This window comes from Ahaetulla prasina, chromosome 2 (genome assembly GCF_028640845.1).
Source record: "Ahaetulla prasina isolate Xishuangbanna chromosome 2, ASM2864084v1, whole genome shotgun sequence".
NCBI classification, from domain to species: Eukaryota; Metazoa; Chordata; class Lepidosauria; order Squamata; family Colubridae; genus Ahaetulla; species Ahaetulla prasina.
The window spans coordinates 2,895,045-2,908,434 of record NC_080540.1 but is presented as its reverse complement, the minus strand read 5'-3'; the positions used below and the strand labels follow the sequence as shown (position 1 = coordinate 2,908,434).

The 13,390-nt window shown below is 42.6% G+C and overlaps 1 pseudogene; it reads right to left on the bottom strand.

The window, feature by feature from the left end:
• Positions 1-959: 959 nt before the first annotated feature.
• On the bottom strand, positions 960-13,390 carry LOC131193667 (zinc finger protein 420-like; annotated as a pseudogene).

The following is a 13,390-nucleotide window of genomic DNA, read 5'->3' as shown; positions in this document are numbered from 1 at the left end:
GTTGTTGAAATTTTCCTAATTTTACTTCAGGGTCCACACTGATTTCCCAATGTCTTTTTTTCTCAGTTCATTCTTGAGCGTTTGTGATGCTGGCACAACAGCCTCCTGATCAGGTTCATTTTCTTGGAGATCCTCTTCTTGGGAAAGGAAATTATTGGAAATTTAAAGAACAAACCCGCTGAGTTAAACCTCTCTTTTAATTAACAGATTAACAGAATTGGAAGGGTCCTTATAGGCCATCTAATCCAACCCCCCGCTCAAGCAGGAGACCCTACACCATTTCTGACAGATGGCAGTCCAATCTTTTCTTGAAAGCTTCCAGTGATGAAGCTCCCATAACTTCTGAAGGCAAAAGCTGTTCCATTGGTTGATTGCTCTCCCCGTCAGAAAATTTCTCCTTACCACCATACTTAATTCCTGCAACCATTCATTGTGTGTTTTAGCCTCCAGTCCCCTAATCTTCTTGCTCCTTCTAGAGTCTCAACATCTTTTTTTATAGAGTGGTGAATTATTATCGGTACAGGGTGATTTTCTCTTTTTCCCAGCACAGGGGAACATGGCTAGATTAAAAATGATTAGTAAGAAAAGAGATGGGAGCAGGAAGCAAAAACACAATAGACATAGGAATAATTGATCAAATTTTAGGAAAGGGTTAAGGTAGATAAAATTCAGCACTCAGGGTCAATCCCAAAGGTGCCTTTTTTCAAAAGACAACTGGACTACAGTTTTTTTTTTCTTGAAAACATTTTGCTTCTCATCCAAGAAATTTATTTATCAGTTCCGAACGGATGAAGATTCCTGGATGAGAAGCAAAACATCTTCAAGGAAAACCAAAGAAAGTCCAGTTGCCTTTTGAAAGAAAGCACCTTTGGATGACTGAGAATCTCCACAGACACTCGGGATCAATGCAGTTTCATGGTTCAAACATACACAGAAGGAATACCGTGAATTTAGTATTTTTATAGATTCTCACCTGAGTGGATCCTTATGTGGGAAGTTAGGTTACTGCTCTTTCGGAAGCTTTTCCCACACTTGGTGCATTTATAGGGTTTCTCCCCTGTGTGGATCCTTTTATGAACCGTGAGGGACCCGTTTTCTCGGAAGCTCTTTCCACAATCCTTGCATTTATATGGTTTTTCCCCAGTATGGATCCGTTTGTGGGAAGTTAGGGAACTGCTTATCCGGAATATTTTTCCACATTCCCGGCACTTATATGGCTTCTCCCCTGTGTGGATCCTTTTATGGGAAGTAAGGTGACTGCTCCATCTGAAACTTTTTCCACACTCCGCACATTTATAAGGTTTCTGCCCTCTGTGGATTCTTTTGTGAGAAATAAGGCAAGCACCCTGAGTAAAGCTCTTTCCACACTCCATGCACTTATAAAGTTTCTCCTTGGAGTGGATCCTTCTATGGGAGGAAAGATTACTGCTTGTATTGAATCTCTTTCCACACTCTGGGCACTTGTAAGGTTTTTCCCCGGTGTGGATCCTCTTATGGGACGTAAGCGATCCATTTTCACGGAAGCTTTTTCCACACTCGGTGCATTTGTAAGGCTTTTCCCCCGTGTGGATTCTTCCGTGCGAACAAAGCGAACTGCTCCTCCAGAAGCATTTCCCACACTCCGTGCATTGATAGGGCTTCTCGCCCGAGTGGATCCTTTTATGGGAAGTCAGAGATCCATTTTCGCGGAAGCTCTTCCCACACTCGAGGCATTTAAATGGTTTCTCCCCCGTGTGGATTCTTTTGTGGGAAATCAGGAAACTGCTTTTTCGGAATATTTTCCCACAGTCCAGACATTTATAGGATTTCTCTTCGGTACGGGTACATTTATGAGAAACAAAGGAACTTTTCCTTTGAAATATTTTCCCACATTCCACACATTGACATGGTTTTTCTTCTAGGTGGATCCTTTTGTGGGAAGTCAGAGACCCATTTTCACGGAAGCTCTTTCCACCCTGCAGACATTTATATGGTTTCTCTCCCGAATGAATCCTTTTGTGGGAAGTCAGGTGACTGCTGTTGCTGAAGCTTTTCCTGCAGTCTACACATTTATAGGGTTTTTCCCCTGTATGGACGCTCTTATGTGATGTAAGCTGACTGTTCCACATGAAACTTTTCCCACATTCCATACATTTATAGGGTTTTCCCCCTGAATGGCTCCTTTTATGTGAAATAAGGTTACTGCTTTGACTAAAGCTCTTTCCGCAGTCTGTACATTTGTAGGGTTTTTCTCCTGTGTGGATCCTTTGGTGGGAAGTAAGCGAACTGCTTTTCCGAAATATTTTCCCACATTCTGTGCATTGATATGGCTTCTCCCCTGTGTGGATTCTCTTGTGTGAAGTAAGAGATCCGTTTTCCTGGAAGCTCTTTCCGCACTCGGTGCATTTGTAGGGTATCACACCAGAATGGACCCTTTTATGAGAAGTCAGCTGACTGCTCCACCTGAAGCTCTTTCCACAGTCAGTACATTGATAGGGTTTTCCCCCCGTGTGGATCCTTTTATGAGAAAGGAGGTGATTGCTTTTGCTGAAGCTCTTCCCACAGTCCACGCATTGATAGGGTTTTCCTGAATGGCTCCTTTTATGTGAAATAAGGTTACTGCTTTGACTAAAGCTCTTCCAGTCTGTACATTTGTAGGGTTTTCTCCTGTGTGGATCCTTTGGTGGGAAGTGTTTAACTGCTTTTCCGAAATATTTTCCCACATTCTGTGCATTGATATGGCTTCTCCCCTGTGTGGATTCTCTTGTGTGAAGTAAGAGATCCGTTTTCCTGGAAGCTCTTTCCGCACTCGGTGCATTTGTAGGGTATCACACCAGAATGGACCCTTTTATGAGAAGTCAGCTGACTGCTCCACCTGAAGCTCTTTCCACAGTCAGTACATTGATAGGGTTTTCCCCCCGTGTGGATCCTTTTATGAGAAAGGAGGTGATTGCTTTTGCTGAAGCTCTTCCCACAGTCCACGCATTGATAGGGTTTTTCCCCTGTGTGGATCCTTTTGTGGCAAGTGAGGGAACTGCTCTTGCTGAAAGTTTTCCCACACTCCGTGCATTTATATGGCTTCTCTCCCATTTTGATTCTCCAGCTCAAACTTTTTTCTTTCTCCCGGTACCCATTTTGCTCTCCTCTAACGTTGGTTCTGCTGCGCATATCTAAATTTAAATGGTCTTTTGGTACTTTCACACTTTTCTCTAAATCCTTTGTCCTTATTTTTCCTTTGGGATTTTGGTGGCCAAGAGTATTTTCATTCTGCACACACGTGGATGATGGTTTCTTATTCCTATGTATTGACTTGTTCTTCTCAGGAATTCTGGACTCTGCCCAATTTTTAAACTCCTCTTTCCCTTCTCCGTCCTGAACCACTTCATCCTGGCCATCACTTCCTTGAGAGGAAAATAAAGAATTAGAATTAGGGAAGGCTGTGGAAAGGAAATAAAACCAAAGTAAGGTTGTGGTTACGACTTGCTTGCTGAAATTTGATTGGATTCTCTGGGTTTTTGAAAAGTTAGTTTGACCAATGTAAAATAACCTGAGCAAAAATTGATCAAACATGGATTTCTGATAGAGGCTATAATCCAACTTGTAGAATAAAATAGAATTTTTTATTGGCCAAGTGTGATTGGACACACAAGGAATTTGTCTTGGTGCATAAACCACAACATATGGTTTACATTTTAGGAGCAGAAGGAAAGAAACTTAAAATGATTTTGAAATAAAGGACCTGTCAACTTCAAACCGAACAGGGTGACAGGGTTCCAGAAAAACCTCTTCTGCACAAAAAAAATTCAGAAGCCATTGTCTTTCAAAGTTCTTTACTAGCATAAGGAAACTGGCACACGATGAGTGAAATTCCAAAACTGAAACTTCCGGATTCTTTTCCCAGTATGCAAACCCGAAGAGTCCCACCCCTCTAGCCCCTTTGCCAGTCACATGGTCCAATGTTCTTCCATTTTATTCGAAACCTCTTCTTGCCACTCCTTCTGCAGATGTGAACACAATCCAACCTTGACCGCTTGAAGAATGTTACCATACCCCTCAACCCCCCTTCTTCCCCTCAAGGGAGAAATGTGGCAGCGTCTGGAAACCTACAGCGTAGTATGGTTTCCAGGCCTGACACAGGCCTGACGCTATTTTCATGGTTCTCAGCTGCCACACCATGAGGGGAGGGGGGAGGAGGTTGGAATGCATTGCCAGACACAACACTGATCTATCTTGTGGGAACCAAGGTCATCTCCGCAGGTGTCAGATGATGGAGAGGAGTGCCTAAGGAGCCTGCCAATTAACTCAATTGGACAATGTGACCAGTGACATTTGGGGAGGGGATCATTTACTATTTTAATTATACTGAAACCCTGGGGAATATTTAGAGTTTTGCATTTAAGCGTGCCAATATGATTTACCCAATAAAGAGGTTCTTTAAGGAAGTTTCCCGCCTTGGAGTTCTGATTTGCTTGGCTCATTAATCGGTACCTTGACAGGAACATACTTGTTTATGTTGAAACAGTATGTTGAAACATACTGTTTCAACTCCTACCCTCAAAACGACGCTATAGAGCACTGCACACTAGAACAACTAGACACAAGAACAGTTTTTTCCCGAAGGCCATCACTCTGCTAAACAAATAATTCCCTCAACACTGTCAGACTATTTACTAAATCTGCACTACTATTGATCTTCTCATAGTTCCCATCACCCATCTCTTTCTACTTATGACTGTATGACTGTAACTTTGTTGCTGGCAATCCTTATGATTTATATTGATATATTGACCATCAATTGTATTGTAAATGTTGTACCTTGATGAACGTATCTTTTCTTTTATGTACACTGAGAGCATATGCACCAAGACAAATTCTTTTTGTGTCCAATCACACTTGGCCAATAAAAAATTCTATTCTATTCTATTCTGTTGTGGCCAATATTTCAATATTTTTATTTTTTTATCCATTCTTATCAAACTGAGCAAAGGTCAGGGGGATAAAAGAAGAATGAAGGGAAACAAGCTTTTAATATTAACAAACTAATTCAGCTGACCGCCAGGAGTTCGATCCTCACTGGCTCAAGGTTGACTCAGCCTTCCATCTTTCCGAGGTCATGAAAATGAGGACCCGGGGTAGTATGTTGACTTAGAGAGGGCTTTAAAGCACTATGAAGTGGTATATAAGTCCTGTTGCTATTGCTATTCCAGGATGCCGAATGAGAAAATGGGAGAGGTCACAACCAATTAGGTCTAATTTGTTAGCCATTCTTTTTATCACATCTTGAACCATGTGCTGTTTGGTATTCATTCTCTTCTTGCTTTAACCACATCTCTGTTGAAGAAACAGCCTACAACAGTTGACCTATTAATTCAAAATACTGAAAAGTGGTCCAAGGTACCTGAGGAGCCATCTTACCCCAAAGGGACTAGCCCACTTCATTCACGCCAGCAGAAGAGGCATGCTGCGGACCCCATCCGCTAAAGGATCTGGGAGGCATGGTTGAGAAGAACCTTTTCCATTATAACCTTGACTCTGTGGAATACAGGGCCTCTGTGGCTCAGACTGGTAAGACAGTCTGTTATTAACACAGCTGCCTGCAATTACTGCAGGTTCTAGTCCCACCAGGCCCAAGGTTGACTCAGCCTTCCATCCTTTATAAGGTAGGTAAAATGAGGACCCAGATTGTTGGGGGCAATAAGTTGACTTTGTATATAAATATACAAATAGGATGAAGACTATTGCTAACATAGTGTAAGCCGCCCTGAGTCTTCGGAGAAGGGCGGGATATAAATGCAAATTAAAAAAAAACTTTACCATTGGATGTGAGAACTAATCCCATTCTTTTGGCCTTCCAGAAAGATATTCAAACTTCGTTTTGCTGGTTGACTTGGGTCCCGAGGAAGGCACTCCCTTTTGGAGGTGGTTGACGAAGAAAGAAGACCTCATCCTCCTGTAGACCATCTCTTTGGTTTTGGTTTTTTGCATAGTTTTAAATTTGTAATTGTTTTTCTATTTAACCTTTTATGATCTGTAATCGGCCCAGAGTCAATAACAATAACAATAACAACAACAGAGTTGGAAGGGACCTTGGAGGCCTTCTAGTCCAATCCCCTGCCCAGGCAGGAAACCCTACACCATTTCAGACAAATGGCTATCCAACATTTTCTTAAAAATTTCCAGTGTTGGAGCATTCACAACTTCTGCAGGCAAGTCGTTCCACTGATTAATTGTTCTACCTGTCAGGAAATTTCTCCTTAGTTCTAAGTTGATTCTTTCCTTGATCAGTTTCCACCCATTGCTTCTTGTTCTACCCTCAGGTGCTTTGGAGAACAGCCCGACGCCCTCTTCTTTGTGGCAACCCCTGAGATATTGGAACACTGCTATCATGTCTCCCCTAGTCCTTCTTTTCATTAAACTAGACATACCCAGTTCCTGTAACCCTTCTTCATATGTTTTAGCCTCCAGTCCCCTAATCATCTTTGTTGCTCTTCTCTGCACTCTTTCTAGAGTCTCAGCATCTTTTTTACATCGTGGCGACCAAAACTGAATGCAATATTCCAAGTGTGGCCTTACCAAGGCATTATAAAGTGGTATTAACACTTCACGTGATCTTGATTCTATCCCTCTGTTTATGCACCCCAGAACTGTGTTGGCTTTTCTGGCAGTTGCTGCACACTGCTGGCTCATATCTAAATGGTTGTCCACTAGGACTCCAACATCCCTCTCACAGGTACGACTATTGAGCAAGGTACCACATATACGGTACCTGTGCATCATCCTATTTGGGGGATAGGCAGCATATAAACAAATAAATAAATAAAAAGTTTCTCCAGAATTGAGAATTAGATTTTTAAAAATGCAAAAGAACAGCAAGGCCTTCAATTAAGCGTCACCAATGTTTGTCATCGGTGACAGGAACAGGAACTAAAATACTTGTTAAGGAGAATACTTAACACCATTACCGAACATAATTAGAGAGCCCAACCGATTTGTTTAGGGGATGGCCCGCACGGAGTTTTCAGGGCTTCCAGATTTTTATGGTCAGTCCATACCTCAAACGGGGCCCTTGCCCCTTCCAGGAAATGCTGCCAAGTAAGTAGGGCCCACCGCACTGCATACGCCTCTTTCTCTCATATCGTCCACTTCTGTTCAGTCTCAGTGAATTTCCTAGAGGTGTATGCACATGGCAGTGGGCCTTCGAAGCATGGGGTTCAAGTTTGCTGCAACCTTGCTATAGGCTGCCAAAGTAACGGGGAAGGAGGGCATAGTATTTGGGTTGGGGAAGTGAGCTGGGGAGGTGAAGTCCCGTGTGAACTGAAAGGGAGGTTTGCTCTCAAGAATGATTGTGCTGCTGAGTGGAGTTGTTTACATCCTGTCAAGGCCAACCGTCCTAGGACTCCAGATGGGTGAAATACCTGAAGATGAGCTTCACATAACATCATACTGGACGTTGATTGGACCCTCAGTGCTGGACCCTGGGTTGGGGGAGAGATTTGGGGAAACTTTCTACTAATCTGTAACTTTCACACCTTTTGAATCAGATCTTGCCTTGCTTTTGCTGCTATCCCTTCAAACCCAGAAAAAGTACCTCTTCTCCATCTCAATGGAGTTGGGGGTTTTCTTTCTTGGGTTTTGAACGGAAGCAAGCGTGACGTAGAGCTGTTTAACTCTTCCTTTACTTAGAACAGGTTCCCTTTCATCCACAGAAGAGATGAAGTATGACTGGGTATCAGGAAGTTATATTCCACCACAAAATGTCTCCTTGAAGTATTTGATGGTCCAGCAGAGGTTCTTACCCAGAGAAGCTATGTTCCTGGAATTCTCCTGCATCACTTCCCCATGTAGGGCTTTCTGGTGAGAATCCAGCTGAGACCATTCCTCCTTGGAGAAATAGACAGCCACCTCCTCAAAGGACACACGACCCTGGAGAAACAAAAGTAACCGAGAATTAAGAATTAAGTAGTAAACCTAATTTTACGTAGCTTCTTTTCCAAAAACTCTACACGACTAACTAGAGCATACAAAACATTTGCCAGACCTATTCTTGAATACAGCTCATCAGTCTGGAACCCATACCACATCTCTGACATAAATACAATAGAACGCGTCCCGAAATATTTTACTAGAAGAGTTCTTCGCTCCTCCGAAAAAAACAAAATACCTTATGCCACCAGGCTTGAAATCCTGGTTGTTAGAAAACTTACAACTTCGTCGACTTCGACATGACCTGTGTTTAACACACAAAATCATCTATTGCAATATCCTTCCTGTAAATGACTACTTCAGCTTCAATCGCAACAATACAAGAGCGAAAAATAGATTCAAGCTTAATGTCAACCGCTTCAAACTTGATTGCAGAAAATATGACTTCTGCAACAGAGTTGTTAATGCTTGGAACTCATTACCTGACTCCATAGTTTCTACTCAAAATCCCAAAATCTTCAACCAAAAACTGTCTACTATTGACCTCACCCCATTCCTAATAAAAAAAAAACACCTTAGGAAGGATTTGCATGTTCTTCTTCTTAACATGTACCGGAACAGACTTGTAAGTGGATCACAAGCTTCCTAACAAACAGGAAGCAGCAGGTGAAGCTAAGCAAGATCACATCAAATACCTGTACAATTAGCACAGGGCCCCCCCAAGGCTGTGTGCTCTCCCCACTTCTCTCTGTATACCAATGACTGCATCTCCAATGATCCATCTGTTAAGCTACTGAAGTTCGCAGATGACACAACAGTGATTGGTCTCATTCGAGACAATGACGAATCCGCATATAGACAAGAGGTCGAACGACTAGCCTTGTGGTGCAACCAAAACAATCTGGAACTGAACACACTCAAAACCGTAGAAATGGTGGTAGACTTTAGGAGAAACCCTTCCATACTTCCACCTCTCACAATACTTGACAACACAGTTTCAACAGTAGAAACCTTCAAATTTCTGGGTTCTATCGTATCACAAAATCTCAAATGGACAGCTAACATCAAAAACATCATTAAAAAAGGACAACAAAGAATGTTCTTTCTGCGCCAACTCAGTAAGCTCAAACTGCCCAAGGAGCTGCTGATCCAATTCTACAGAGGAATTATTGAGCCTGTCATTTGCATCTCTATAACTGTCTGGTTGGGTTCTGCAACCCAACAAGAAAAACACAGACTTCAGAGGATAATTAGAACTGCAGAAAAAATAATTGCTACCAACCTGCCTTCCATTGAGGACCTGTATACTGCATGAATCAAGAAGAGGGCCGTGAAAATATTTGCAGATCCCTCGCATCCTAGACATAAACTGTTTCAACTCCTACCCTCAAAACGACGCTATAGAGCACTGCACACCAGAACAACTAGACACAAGAACAGTTTTTTCCCGAAGGCCATCACTCTGCTAAACAAAGAATTCCCTCAACACTGTCAGACTATTTACTGAATCTGCACTACTATTAATCGTTTCATAGTTCCCATCACCAATCTCTTTCCACTTATGACTGTATGACTATAACTTGTTGCTGGCAATCCTTATGATTTATATTGCTATATTGACCATCAATTGTGTTGTAAATGTTGTACCTTGATGAACGTATCTTTTCTTTTATGTACACTGAGAGCATATGCACCAAGACAAATTCCTTGTGTGTCCAATCACACTTGGCCAATAAAAATTCTATTCTATTCTATTCTAATTAATACGTGCCCAAAGCAGGAAATCACAATGAAATAAGCTTTTAGGTGAGAAGATACGACATAGCTTACAGCCATGGGCAGATGAAATGTTTGGGCTGATACTGTACTGATCATCTGTATTGATTCTGAAGAACTTTGAAAACAATTCAGAGAAAGCCACATGGTATTTTCTAGGGCAATAGGCAACGATGGGCCTTGAAAATACAAGAATCAGAGGCTTCAATACTTTGTGGTGTTTGCAAAAAGAGAGGTGATGGTGGTGGGATCTTGACATTTTAGGCAATAGATAGGGGGAAGATCACCCTTCAGATCAATCTTTCTCATGCTTAACATATTCATGTGTCAGACTTATAAGACAGGAGCAGGGAAGATTAGAGCCATATTCAATTGAGAGAGACTATCCGAACCAAATCTTATGAACTCGACTGTGTTCTTCCTCCCCTCCATCTTATACTCTGAGTCTGGGAGGAGTCATCCTGAGTCTCTTCACGGGATTAAGGAATGGCTCAGTGGCTAAGACGCTGAGCTTGTCAATCAAAAGGGTTGGCAGTTCAGCGGTTCGAATCCCTAGTGCCGCATAACGGGGTGAGCTCCCGTTACTTGTCCCAGCTTCTGCCAACCTAGCAGTTCGAAAGCACATAAAAAATGCAAGTAGAAAAATAGGGACCACCTTTGGTGGGAAGGTAACAGCGTTCTGTGCGCCTTTGGCGTTGAGTCATGCTGGCCACATGACCACGAGATGTCTTTGGACAGCGCTGGCTCTTTGGCTTTGAAACGGAGATGAGCACCGCCCCCTAGAGTCAGATTATCTCAGTAGTCAAATTCAACATGAAGTAAACTACCACAGAAGAACTGAACCGTTCTGAATTTTTGGGGAGGGGTTGAAATTGTCAAAGATCTGTCAGCGTAGACCAGTGTTTCTCAACCTTAGTAACTTTAAGACATGTGAACTTTCACTCCCAGAATTCCCCAGCAGGCCTGCAAAGCCCACTGAGGAATTCTGGGAGTTGAAGTCCGCAAGATCACGTGAAGTGTTAGTGCCACTTTATAATGCCTTGGTAAGGCACACTTGGAATATTGCATCCAGTTTTGGTCGCCACGATGTAAAAAAGATGTTGAGACTCTAGAAAGAGTGCAGAGAAGAGCAACAAAGATGATTAGGGGACTGGAGGATAAAGCATATGAAGAACGGTTGCAGGAACTGGGTATGTCTAGTTTAACAAAAAGAAGGACTAGGGGAGACATGATAGCTGTGTTCCAATATCTTAGGGGCTGCCACAAAGAAGAGGGAGTCAGACTGTTCACCAAAGCACCTGAGGGTAGAACAAGAAGCAATGGGTGGAAACTGATCAAAGAAAGAAGCAACTTAGAACTAAGGAGAAATTTCCTGACAGTTAGAACAATTAATAAGTGGAACGACTTGCCTTCAAAAGTTGTGAATGCTCCAACACTGGAAATTTTTAAGAAAATGTTGGATAACCATCTGACTGAGATGGTGTAGGTTTCCTGCCTGGGCAGGGGGTTGGACTAGAAGGCCTCCAAGGTCCCTTCCAACTCTGATGTTATGTTATGTTATGTTATGTTATGTTATGTTATGTTATGTTATGTTATGTTATGTTATGTCTTAAAGTTGCTAAGGTTGAGAAATGTTAGTGTAGACTTTAAAAATCCCAGTCCATCTCCACAATAATCTTAAAAGAGATGCTAAACTGATCACTGGTTTTGTTTTGTTTTGTTTTTTGTTTACATTTATACCCCGCCCTTCTCCGAAGACTCAGGGCGGCTTACAGTGTATAAGGCAATAGTCTCATTCTATTTGTATATTTTTTACAAAGTCAACTTATTGCCCCCCCAACAATCTGGGTCCTCATTTTACCTACCTTATAAAGGGTGGAAGGCTGAGTCAACCTTGGGCCGGGCTCGAACCTGCAGTAATTGCAGGCTTTGTGTTCTAATAACAGGCTTCTCTATTGCCTGAGCTATCCCGGCCCCGGTTTTAACCCAAATTGTTCCATTTCCTTGGAAAAGAAATATGCTTATCTTCAGGTGGACACAGGAGGCCTTCAGGTGGTGCCCTGCATCTTCTTTGATGCTTCTTTTCCTACCTGAGTTGGAGCTTCTGTCAGTGTCTTGAGTCCACCAGGCAAGGGAGATAATCCCAAAGCTGCCCATGATGTAGTTCCAATCCCTATCAGAAATAGAAAAACAAAGGAAGAATTTGTCAAAACGTAATTAACACCTAAGAAGAAGAGGCAAAGGATAAGTGATAGCGGAATCTATCTGGGGAACGTCACTTTGTTTGGAAAACCAGTCCCTTACCTAGTACGATATCAGAATTTTGATCATCTTGGGAGGTTCCAAGCTCTGGAGAAAGATTTGAAGGATTCCTCCTTCCCTTGGAACATTTTGGGACCATCTGAAAAAAGGATTCTTGCCCCTAAACGGTCCAAGGAAGAAAAAATGAGAGAAGCACACACAAGAAATGGATTCTCATTCTCTGCTCACAAGTTTGAATCCCCATGGAGGGGAACGGAAGAGGACAATAAAAGTCCAAAAAGCTTGGAAGAAAAAACCTCTGGTCCCGGTGACCGACCCAGATTGGATCCAGCAATAAAATAATTGCCCTAAATTCAGGGGTGAAATGCTCCCGGTTTGGACAGGATCGCCCGATCCGGAAGCGATGGCGGCGGATGGTTAAGAGAACCGATAGCAAAAATCCCTGTCTCCCCCCCATGCCCAGCTGAGCCGCACGATCATAAGAGGGTTTTTTGTTTTTTTACTTTTAAAAGCATTTTTTCTTCGGCCAAAAAAATGCTTTATAAAAGTAAAAAAAAAAAGCCTTTGATGATCGCGCGGCTCAGCTGGGATCATCAGAACCTTTTAAAAGCATGTTTTCTGCAAGCTCTTTGGCCAAAGAGGTTGTAAAAAAATGCTTTTAAAGGGTTCTAGCGATCAGGCAACTCAGCTGGGATCGTCAGAACACTTTAAAAGCATTTTTTCTACAACCTTTTAAAAGGTTCCTCTGGAGATCCCAGCTGAGTTGCCTGATCGCCAGAACCCTTTAAAAGTATTTTTTTACAACCCCTTTGGCCAAAGAACTTGCAGAAAAAATGCTTTTAAAAATAATATTTAAAAAAAAAGTTGGCCACGCCCACCCTGTCACATTAAACACCCCACCCCACCCCAAGCCATGCCCAGAGAACCGGTAGTAACAAATTTTACATTTCACCCCTGCCTAAATTGCCCTAAAAACTCTAGAAAGAGGATTGGACAAATTTGTCTAAAACATTAGGTAACTCTTGAATGCTGTATAATGCCAGAGAATTCTTGATAGAAAAGAGTTCAAGAATCCAAAATTCAAACAAAGGATTGAAATTGCTTATTACTTTGGGTCCTCTTTAGAATGCCAGCGTTAAGATTCTCTCACCTGCTGTTCTCCCTGCTCCTTCTGCTCCTCTGCTTGGCTCAGGAGGAAGCCTTCAGCCAGGGCCACCGCCTGGGAGCTGGTCTCTGCTCCACACTCCCGCACCCAGCTCTCCATCTCTGGGGGCAGAAGAGCCAGGAATTGCTCCAGAACCACCAGGTCCAACATCTGGGCCTTTGTGTGTCTTTCTGGCTGCAGCCACCCGTGGCAAAAGTGATGGAGATGGCTGCAAATCTCTCGGGGCCCCTTAACCTCCTGGTAGTGGATATTCCTGAAGTGCCAATGCTGGACATCTGAACCCAT